This window comes from Myxocyprinus asiaticus, chromosome 40, assembly GCF_019703515.2.
Source record: "Myxocyprinus asiaticus isolate MX2 ecotype Aquarium Trade chromosome 40, UBuf_Myxa_2, whole genome shotgun sequence".
Classification (NCBI taxonomy): Eukaryota; Metazoa; Chordata; class Actinopteri; order Cypriniformes; family Catostomidae; genus Myxocyprinus; species Myxocyprinus asiaticus.
In genome coordinates, this window is record NC_059383.1 from 29,936,556 (window position 1) to 29,948,974 (window position 12,419).

The window sequence follows — 12,419 nt, forward strand, 5'->3', positions numbered from 1 at the left end:
AAGACCTGAACAAATCAAATTAATACCGTATCCCCATACAAATACAAACCCACACAATCTCAAAATAAATCATGTATAACAGACTCTTACTTAAACAGGCAGGGGCACATACCCATTATATAAATAAATACAAATTAGAAGTTGACCGATATTGAATTGTGCTGATTTGATAATGTGTTGAAAGAAAGCCAGTTAGTCTGCCAATAGTTTTTTAAATTGGTAGCCTATTTTAAATGTTCTTAGTAGGGGCTGTCGATTTAATGTGTTAATTCAGTGCGATTAATTTTTATTAAAAATTACGGACCGTAATAAGGAAGATTCCTGAGAAATGCAAGCTTGTAGTACCACCTGTTTACTCCAGTGGGCAGTAAGCGAAACTTCAGCTGTATGGGCAATGCACAGTTTATACAGAGAACAAAACAACCCTTCAGCAGACAACACAACACGAACATGCATTACGTTCTTGCGTTCAAAACACTTGGAGCGCAAATACGAACTATGGGATCTCAAGATGTGAGAGTATTAAACTATATTTAACTTGACACAGCGACCTAAAAATGGTATGTTTATGATGCAACACACTCGAGACACTACACAAGCATCTGTATGACGCAGGTGTACATTGACGGGTTCTTAAACAAGCCCTCATAATAAATCTCGAACTAATTGACAAATTCACTTGCAAAATGGATTGCTGTGAACTGTATACCAATGATTGGCTTATGTTCAATAATATGGTAATAAACAATACATTGTATTCTAAAGCCGCTTTTTGTATTGTCTTATCAATGCTTAACTCTTCTGCCACAAGAATGTAATGCATTTTAATTACCTGAATATTTTTTATTATATATATATATATATATATATATATATATATATATATATATATATATATATATATATATATATATATATATATATATATATATATATTAGTGCCTGACCGATATATCAGTCGGCCGATATTATATTAGCCTTTCACCGATATATCGGTATCGCTGTATATTTTACCGATATGAAAACTGTTTTTCAGAACATATAACGCAGAAAACAATGCTAATGAATTGGTGTCATAGCGTAGTTTGTCCAGCTGAGCGTGCTCTGACTCCATTTTTTACAGAGCTGACTCTGAGCTGATGGTGGCTCTGCAGACAGGGCAGAGTTCAGCGGTGTCATCATGGTAAGTTGTTAACTAGTCTGTTAAATACATACTGGAAACTTAAACAATGACCCCATAATTTTCCCTTTTCAATATTACTAATATAACGTTAACTTTGTCCCTGACAACCATGTCACTCATGTCTGTTTGCTGTTAGCCAGCTATAGTTTGTCAGTGCAGTCAGTAATGTAGCAGTTTGAAAGGTAGACATCAGAGCATCTTTTTACAGCTCAACAGACAATGGTGCGGTGGTGGATTGTGTCTGCTGAGTGTTGATTTCATGCTGTGTTATTACCTAGTTGGTGAGAGACAATGCTGGAAAGTAAAATAAACAACATCTGTCTTTTACTCTCCGTGACAACGAGTTCATAGCTAACTAGCTAATCATGTAGCTACATTCATTGTTGTCAGCTGAGTGGAAGCTAATGTGTAAACATGTATTCACCAAACTGTTTTGTTTAGGATTCACAGTTTGGTACCCCCTTCAACTGAACAATTCCAGTCGTGTCATTTATAAAATGTAATATTTAAAAGTTATCTCGACTAGGCAGTATTAATATAGTCAGCATATGACTGATACTAAACAGTACTGATGTTTATTTAGCAATTTATTTTATTTTTATTTATTCTTTATTTTAATGGTCAGTATTTGACTGATACTAAACATACAGTACTGATGTTTATTTGGCTATTTATTGTATTTTATTTATTCTTTATTAAAGACCTCTTTAAATAAAAATTAAGAATTTTGTTGTATCATTTAAGATATTTAAGACTTTTTATGACCTTACATTTTGGAAAACTGAATTTAAGACACTTTAAGACTCTTTAAGGATCCATGGGAACCCTGACCTTTGTTTCCAATAATGAAAAGAACTTTAAGTCGAATCGTGAATCGTCCATTAGTTTGATAAAAATCGAGATTATATTTTTTTGCCATATTGCCCAGCCTTAGTATATACTGACTGATATATATATATAAAACATATGTAATACTTTTAGAATCAAACACTGAAAAACCCATGTTGGTTGACCACTATCTAAGGAGGTTACAGCCAACCTGGTTGTAATAATAGTAAAAGATGATGAAATTGCATGAGTTGGTGCATAAAAATTTACAACTTTTACTTCGAGAGAGAAAAATAAACAAACCAACAAACGGTGTTATGATTTTTCCAAAGTTAAACCCCTAATTCAAATCTAATCATGATTTTAATATGAAAATAACTTTTGTGTTCAACAGAACAAAGAAAACATCTGTTTTGGAACAAGGGATGCATATTACAGGTTACTGACATAATATACATACATAATTTGTACTGCATAAAATATAGAATGAGTAAATCAAATTCTTTACACAAATATTTCCCTTCTTAAAATAAAGTGTTGGACAAAAGGCTAGCTAAAATGTGATGCTTGTTTTGTATCAATTTTATATTCTGTTTATTTGTTGATTGGTTGGTGTAAAATCCGTTCCTTTTCATACAAGCGAAGTTGTACAATATCTTACAATTTTGCCATCTTGTATGAATTATTTCAAGCTGTCACGAGACTATGTTGGTTATGGTCCTGGTTTTTAGCGGTGTGAATTTTCACTGGCCTCACGATTTGATCGATTATGATTCAATTACAAAACGATTCTCGATGCATCACAATGCATCTTGCCCTCCATTTTTATCAATACACACACTCAGTATTTAATAGTATTAAATTATTAATATATAATTCATCAATCCCTAGCCTATATCTATTCCCACAACTATCAGTTGCTGGTCCAGGATGGATACATGAGATATCTGCTTCTGTGAGAGTGCAGATGTCAGCTTCTCCTTTCTACACCACAGGTGATAGTAAAGTGACGATAAGTGATGATATAACAGGATGATGATAGAGATTATTTAGCGGGTATTTTAGTGATGATATAGCGGGATTGCTGCATAAGAAATCAATCAAATAGGGCTGGGCGATATGACGTTATATATTGTGGTGACGATATAAAGTGTCAGTCGATAGAGATTTTGCTTTAGCGTGTACTGTATATCACGATATGCAGGGCCTGAAACTCGGCACGGGACTGTGGGTATTGCGCACAATTTTAATCATTCCCGCAAGTTCCACAATCATAGCGCGAGAAATTCCTGCACACTTTTATTCACTTTACAGTGCAACTGCAAATTATTAAACCAATAAATTCAAATGAACGAATCAAATCAATAAACTTGCTTTTGTATCAAACTGTAATTCCAGAAGATGCGCAAGTACAGCACGTTGAGTTTTGTTCGAGCACACGCAATGAGGGAGTGCTTTGTCGCATAGTTACTTAAGATGTTACAGATGTATAAACCTTTCTAAACCTGTTAATTCCACACGCAAATAGCGTTATACTGCGTCTCCGTTAGGGATCGACATGATAAAACTATCGCTCCTGTTTATAATTAAAAAAGCTGTTAACATCGCAAAAGCATGACGTTGGAGTGATCTATAGTTTTGACACCTTTTATATCTTGCCGGTCAACCATTAGTCATAATGCAGCACATTTGACGAGAAAGGCAGAAATGCTTTGTGTACCAGCTGCATGGTGAAGAGAGACAAACACGTGTTAAATCTCTCATCTCCATCTCTCCAGTGTTTCCATCCAGGGTTGGAAATGAACTCAATTTAAAATATGGGGCAGAAAATGTCCCCGCAAAGAGATCCTGTTGTTTTATTAATAACATATGATATAGTTCTAAATATATATATCACGATCTTCATTGGAATTTTCGCAGAACTTTACTTGTTTCGTGCCTTCCTTAGTGCAGATGTTGCAGAGTCAGTGGCGGATGCTCGCGCCATAAACGCACATAGACGGGCACTCCGCTTCTCACACTCTGCATCAGTTCAGTGTCGTGCTCACGTGCTAAATTACTTGACCGTTCGTACCATATATTCAAAATATACTGTCCTAGTGAGTAACACTGTTACTCACTATGTTATGTCCTACTTCCTTATATCAGCTCATCTCACTTACGCACCTGTCTGTTTAAAAAGCCTCCTCACCAGCTAGAAGCCAAAAGTACGGGAGGGATGGATGTTAGGTTATATATTTATTAAGTTATTCAGGTCTGAAAGAACACAAAATAGGCTATAATGTAACCAAATTCTACAATGTAGTTAATAGCCTAATAATATTAACAAATATCTGGATAAATGCCTTGATGTGAAATAAAACATTATTAAATAATACAATAATACTTTTACATTAACCACTTTTAATGCATGAATTATATCTCTGTTTCATTTTTAAATGTTTATTGTTGCATTGTTTTATTCAATTGGCATGAAAGAAAGAGTTAAGTTTTTTTTAAGCTCCTCATTCCAAATCCTCTATGTCGGTGCATTTTGTAGGCCATGTTAATTTAATAGCCCAAATATTTGGAAAAATGTGAATTAAAAAAGTTTTGTTTCAGTAACTGTTCACATATGCAAATGTACAGATCGTGCAATATTGTAATTATTGAAACATTCCATTTTTCAAATTGAATTAATTGTTTAAATGATTACATAAAAGGATGGCAGGGTCATTTTATAAGGTTAGAATGGAAAAATAAAATGCCCTTGTAAAGTTCTAAAATGCCCCTGGAAATCAAATATTGCCCCTTAATGGAAAAGTTGATTTCTGACCCTGGATTCATCTGACCTATACAGGAATTGAGAAAAGTAGCCATACCCCCACTCCCCATGAGATTTAGGTGAGTTTGTAGTAAAATTTCAGATGTTTAGTGTTATGAGTTTTATTCTCCCCCAAAGTATGTAAATTCCTCCCATATGAGCCATGTAAGGGGGGAATTCCCCCCATTTTCAGAAATGAATTTCAGGCCCTGATATGTAAACGTGTTTACATATGTGTGTGGCGTGTCTGTATCTATCAGCAGGCAGGGCTTCAAGTCAGATGGACTGAATTGAAGAGACATGGACAGGGTTTTACAGGCACTGAAACTTTCAATGACATTCTGCAAATTCATCGTTCAAAAGTGCTTCATAAGTGCTTAATTTGCCTCTCATCTGACACACGCATCTGTGTTTCACGTGACTCCAGCAGGCTTCTCGAAATATGTGCTCCAGAGACAGGAGAGTGCAGAGTGGGATCACTCGCGCAACTCAATCTCAAAAAAACTAAGACTACCCATTTGAAATCTACTATTTTTTTTTCACCTTAAAGCACTATGGAGGAAATCAAACAGCTAGGCAGCCCAACAGTCTAACCAACATGGACGAGGAAAACACCCAAAATAAAGGGTTTTAAACTAAACATTATCACTTTTACTAAAATTCTTTTCGAATGATATTAGACATTAGGAAAAAAACCGGCCATGTTTGCCTTGATGTTCATATATTGTTTATAGAGATTACTTAAATCATTAAGTGTTTATTTTCATTGGATATTTTTTTACTTCTGTATTATTTTCTTTGTTGCATTGCTTTGAGAAGATGTTGAGTTTCTTGAGAAAATGTTATAATAATAATAATAATAATAATAATTTTGGTCAACATATCAGACTGAAATATTGCATAATGTGAAATTTTGTATAATGGCAAGGTTCATTTAAAACTAAATTAAGTGTTTTTTTTTGTTTTTTTACTATGTTTGTCAGGTTCCAAGTAAAGAGAAAATTATAAAAGTAGTAGTAGTTTCATTTATTTCACTGACTGGATCATCAAAAATACACATTAAAATATATATTTTTAAATAATAAATCCATTTTAATAGATTTTGCAGAAAAAAGTACTATATCGAGATATAAAATTATTCATATCGTGATATAAGATTTTGGTCATATCACCCACCCCTACAATCAAGCATCTCATATGCGCACTGTTTAGTCGAGCAAGAGACCGGCAATGAGTAGTCAGCCAAAGAAATAAAGAGCGTAAGAGGAGAGAAAGGCATAGGGAAGCAGGAGACAAAAAATTATTTGAAAATAAAAACATAACCAATGTCTCCCGTACAGGCCACGCAGGCAGCTTACTTGAACAGCTTAAATGAATGGCTTCACTGAATTTAATAAGAGCGATAATATTTCCGATCTCTCCGCTGAAGAAATAATTATGAGCATCTAAATGACGATACAATTTCATTGCCTCTCTTGCGTAGACGCTAAGTACCAACAACACGTCTGGATGAGTTACTTCAGGTAAAAGTCTGATGTTCTTGGAGAAAATTTGTTAACTCAAAGCCTTATGTACAGGATCCAGTAATGATCCCGGAAGTTCTCCCAAACCAGTAGCATTCGAATTCCTTTGTTATTGTTTACATCCTTGAAATTGTCTTCATGCGTGTCTGACTAATTGTTTCTAGCTCACTCTGTCTCTGGCACATACATAAGTGCCACTGCGTTGCCGCGGTTTAAAGTAGGGCTGGGCGCGTGTTTGCTGCAGCTAGATTATAACGTGATACTCGCGACGTAGTGAATCATAATATATGCGTCACTTTAACTGTGTGTATCTTATCATGAAGAAAATCGGTGATATGCAGCTCTATTAAGAAGAGAATGTTTGGGGGGCCTGGGTAGCTGGGTAGAGTATTGATGCTGACTACCACTCCTGGAGTCGCGAGTTCAAATCCAGGGTGTGCTCAGTGACTCAAGCCAGGTCTTCTTAGCAACCAAATTGGCCAGGTTGATAGAGAGGGTAGAGTCACATGGGGTAACCTCCTCGTGGTCGCCATTAAGTGTTTCTCGCTCTCAATGGGGCGCGTGGCAAGTTGTGCGTGGATCGCAGATAGTAGCATGAGCCTCCACATGCTGCGAGTCTCCGCGGTGTCATGCACAGCAAGCCACGTGATGATGCGCAGATTGACGGTCTCAGAAGCAGAGGCAACTGAAACTTGTCCTCCGCCACCCAGATTGAGGTGAGTAACCGCGACACCACGAGGACCTAGTAAGTAGTGGGAATTGGGCATTCCAAAATTGGGGAGAAATAGGGGATTCAAATTTTTTTTTTTTAAAGAAAAAAAAGAAAGAAGAGAAAGTTTATTTTGTTGTGAGTTAAAGTTGGATCGAAGTGAACATAAAGGTGAGAGAGTGTAGTCTTAGCCCATTATACAAAATGTTTCAAAATAATATCTAAAACCAGGGGCGGATTAGCCATAGGGAGAACCGGGACTTTTCTCAGAAGGCCAGCCACAAAGCGGGGCTGAATGGCTTAACACCCCAAGGGGCAAGTGAAAGAAAATGTTACTTTCCCCACCAGACAAGCAGATGGATTAAAACGTCAATAACGAAAAAATAACCGGCTATATTTGTGATAGCCTAGGCCTGTGTCACTTTTTAGAAAGTTAATATTCTTATTCTGCTGTTGAAAGTAATCCAGAGCATGTAATTGTATAATTCGCTAGTGATCTAGTAACAGCTGCGCTCTGTTTGATTGACAGGCAGCGTATGTGTGTGTGCTGAACATGCGTGTGAGTTCCAAAAATGCTCGCCCTAATGTGTGCCTGAACAATCAAATACATTTCAAAATTCCGGCAAAATGCCCGTCTTGGAGAGGTATTCATGTAAACACAATGAGTTATGTCTAAAGTGAACAAAAATGTGGATTTGTATTAAAATGTTGGACTAAGTATAAATGTAAGCTAATAGACCTGCTGCCGTCAAGTGTGTCATTATAATAATCAAACAACCATAACAAGAAAACACTCACTGCTCTTGACTGGGTAACTTTAGTCACTTTAAAAAGTATTCATGTATTATAATCACACAGTAAAGAACAGTAGTAGTTTTATGTTGCATTTCATTCTGAATGTTTCCTTGAATACTTGATAGCCTACTGCTGTTAAAAACTATTAAAGCTGTTTAAAAAGCACTGAATTTTCTTAATTTGTATTTGTTCTTCTATTAATTTTAATATATCTCTATTCATTGCTGTTTTGTATTGTTATTTTATTACTGACTGTTTACTAGTCTTGAATAATTAACATATTAGTTAGTGTTATTATTTGTTGTGGTATTGAAGCTGGTATTGAGAATCGTGAAATGTCACTAGCGACTACTGAAATTTTGGTATTGTGATAACGTATAGCCTTTATTGTACATGGTAGATCTTGCTGGAATAACATGATGAAAAAGTAGATCTCATTCCATAGAAGTGCGAGCACCCCTGCTGTAAATGGTGATGAGGCTTTTCTTTATTTGACTACCACACGTAACAAAGTAATTATCATATGACAACAGCCTCCTCCCCTACCCAGTTACCCCCTTTTTTTTTTAGAAAAAGTTCAATAAATGCATGATGTTTCCAAAGTCAATGAGTTATCGTGTTAAATAACCGTGATCTCAATACTGACCAAATTAATCTTGATTATGATTTTTGATATAATCGAGCAGCCCTAGTTTCAAGTTAACTGAGAATCAACTCAGAATCATTGGAGAAATAATCGAGATAAGATCCCCACCCATCCAGTCACAGAAAAACTCTTTGTCGGGATTGCATCAGGATATTGTGAAATATTACCTACTGCCTAAAGCGATAATTACGCCACAAAACCCAACCGGGTATTCAATGTGCTGTTATGTCACACAACTAACCACCTAAATACACACAGCTGCCTAACTGCACAGCTAATGCATGACCTACAGAGGCCAGATAGTTGATATGCATTTATCTCAAAAGCTAAGCTGTGGAAAAACTACAGGGCGTTTTCTCTAGATGCTTGGTTGCCAAAGGTGCAGGTCTATTTCATAATCTCACAGCTTCCAGAGAGAAGTAATTACAGGTCCAGACAGGAAGAGTCTATCAAGAAGCCCTTGCAGAGTGAGACCAGACCTAAGAAATCAAATACAGTAAAGCACTAGAGAACACTGAACAAATCTTTGGATCATGCAAAGTGAATCAATTCCGGGGTTGAGGACCAAAACGAGTGATAACAGTCAGAGCTCAGTGCAGGATTTTAAAGCTGGACTTCAGCAGCCACAAAATCATGACTCACCTCTGCATGTCCAAGCATGTAAATCATGGTATGGGCCCAAATTTATTTAACGATTTTAACACCGCAATGAGATTAGTGGTCGACTGATGCAAACTCGGATATCTGTAAGGCACGGGCCAATATATTACAAGTAATTCAATTTAATGATGGGAAATGAGATACTGTACATAAAATTGCAGAAATCAAATACTCATTTCACACAATATTGATTAAATATTCACAACAATATTTGAAAACAGAAAATATAAAATGTTTCTTGAACTGCTGATTAGGCTGGACACAAGGGAGAACTACCACTTCAGTCAAAATGGTCAAATATTGGCCGATTAACCTGACAGTCTGATATAATCAGTTAACTATCACTGGTCAAGATTTAAGCCTATCCTTTAAAGGAATAGTTCACCCAAAAATGGGCATTATTTACTCACCCTCAAGCCATCCCAGATGTTTATGACTTTCTTCTGCAGAACACAAATGAAGATTTTTTTTAGGAGAATATCTCAGCTCTGTAGGTCCTCACAATGCAAGTGAATGGCAGCCAGAACTTGAAATCCCCCCCCCAAAAAAAAAATCACATTAAATCAGCATAAAAGTAATTCATAGGACTCCAGTGGTTAAATCCGTATCTTCTGAAGTGATATAATAGGTGTGGGTGAGAAACAGTTCAATATTTAAGTCCTTTTATACTATAAATCTCCACTTTCACTTTCGTCTTCTTTGTTTTTAGGCAATTTGCATCCTTCATGCATATCGCCCCCTACTGGGAAGAGAGGAGAATTTATGATGAAAAATTTCTTAAATATTGAATTATTTCTCACCCACACCTATCATATCATGTCTGAACACATGGATTTAACCACTGGAGTCTTATGGATTACTTTTATGCTGCCTTCATGTGCTTTTTGAAGATTCAAAGTTCTGGCCAACATTCACTTGCACTGTATAGACCAACAGAGCAGAGAAATTCTTCTAAAGATCTTCATTTGTGTTCTGCAGAAGAAAGTCACTCATATGAGATGGCATTAGAGTAAATGATAAGAGAACTTTCATTTTTAGGTGAACTATCCCTTTCATACCACCTCACCATGCGGAAAGTCAAACATGTGTACTACTAACCATGGCTGTGGACAGAGAGAACGTCAGAATAAAAACTTTCAAAGCCACAGGTTACTTTCTCGTCTTTACCAAATGTGAACAAACAATGCATAAAGTCTAACAAAATGCATTTACAGCTCTGCTGCTATAAACCGGGCCTCTAAACGTAATTTTCTTGAAGTTGTTTGACATTCGTACAAGACACGGCTCCACTGAAAGAGTCTAAAGCTAGTAGTCAGAGGAGCGCAAAACACGGACGAACAAAAGCAAAACGACCACTGAAAAAAAGGAAAAGGTGCATCTTTGCATGGCAACTTTTACCTAAGTGGAGACAATGGATTTAGCGGTTGACGGGACGTCTGAGCGACATAATTCCTGTTTGTGGAACACAAAAGCCCCCAATCACAAGCCCCCTCGCGTGCCCCCTCCACACAAACACACACCCTTTAAAAACATGTCGCGACAAAGCGCTGATCAATATGTTCACATTCAGCGCGTGAAGAAAACGCACTGGACTCCCATTGTTTTCCTCATCCGTTACTGTTACAATGTAACAAGATGTTCAACGTATCCAGTCTGGAATATATTGTTACAATGTTACCAGTCAGAAACCGTTATTGTTGATTAAATGTATCCAGTCATGAACGATTAGTATTGTTATAATGTATCCAGTCAGAAAACATTAAGGTTATGTTGCAATGTATCCAGTCTAGATGGAACCATTAATATTGCTACAATGTATCGAGTGAGAAATTATGCCTGCGTTCTGGCGCACACTCTGCTTAACTTTCAATAAAGCTATGCGTGTCTCTCTTCCTCTCCCCCTCCCTTTTCTCGGAAGACCCCCCAACACCCCCCTTCATATTTTCCCTCCTTGCCTCCCAGCTAGTTCGTCAAATGTTCGCGTAGCTTCTAACATTATTGGGTGCGCTCCCAAGACATCCATGTGCGGAGCCTAAAGGTTATATAAAAACAGCGAGTCTCGGGTCTGTCAGAAAGGGCTTTGCTCACTTTGGCTAGCCGACCCACAAATGTGACATAAATCTGCGTGGTGTTAGCCGAGTGACACCACGGGTATATCTGACAAACTGAGGCGATGAACAAGAAGTTTGGGCTGCAAAATAGCCTATACTTAGAGAAACCGAGATGTAACTTACCTTTACACCTCCGTCCCGCAATATGGAGCTTGATGTTCCAGATAAAGTGCGACTGTTTTCCACTTCCCCGGCCCCTGTCTCCACACCCCAGGAACCGAGTGTGATCGGGGTAGGGGGCCTGGGTGATTGGAATGATCTCGGACGGACGGACGGACGGACGGACGGACAGCCAATTTGGAGCGGGGCAACGGAACGTATGCGTTTACTGGTATCCAAAATGCATGCGTCAGGAAGCCTTAAATGCGTACGTTTGTTTTCGCCTAGATCCTCATATCCGAAAAGTGTATATTCCTGGCCTCTTCAGGACGCAGGGAATCAGTATCCCACGATTTGTTCGTTGTAACCGGGCGCGTCAGTCGCCTCCTAATCCGCCATGTTGTGCCCCTGCGCCTGGAATGGGAAGCCGCTGATTCCCAGGCCAGGCCCCTCCTCTCTTCTTCCCACGCAGCGACGCCGCGACATCTGGCGGCAGACTTGCTTCCAGGAAAAGGGAATGTACGCTAGGCGCGCTGAGGTACAGTGCGGCACCCAGCGGTTGATTATGGTATAACACGCTGGTGTGACGTTATCTAAATATTGAAACGCAGAGGTCATGCAGAGGGAAATTGGCGTATTGGAACAATTTTAGGGAATTCCTTCAGAATGTACAGACTAACAGTTCAAAACTCTTTAACCATCGCCACTTCAAACAGCTACGCAGATGCTCAATACATATGGATATCGATGGTTCATATGACGTCAAGTGCAAGTGTCAAGTGGAGTATGACCTGCTATTCTTAATCTAAAATGTTTAAACTTTTCCCCCTAATTGTTGTATAATTACTATACGTGCAGTTGTATGACCCTCATATTAATTGAGAGACTACATGGAAGGTTTGTACATTAAAAAATAATTTCTCACACCACAGGACTATTAAAGTGAACTGCAAAAGAGCTTAAAGTTGATTAAAATGGTTAAAAGTACAATAATTATACCTAAAACAAACTGCACCTAAAATATACACATTCCTTTATACATTCCTATATTTTCAAATAACC

The 12,419-nt window shown here is 37.6% G+C and overlaps 1 protein-coding gene across 2 annotated transcripts in view; it reads right to left on the reverse strand.

The window, feature by feature from the left end:
- The window catches only part of LOC127430724 (receptor-type tyrosine-protein phosphatase alpha-like), a 63,193-nt gene extending 51,407 nt beyond the window's left edge, over positions 1–11,786 (reverse strand). For both annotated transcript variants that reach the window (XM_051680727.1, XM_051680726.1), the window contains exon 1: positions 11,382–11,786. The gene's annotated coding sequence lies outside the window, so the exon portion shown is untranslated. The remainder of the gene's footprint in view (positions 1–11,381) is intronic.
- Between the last annotated feature and the right edge of the window lie 633 nt (positions 11,787–12,419).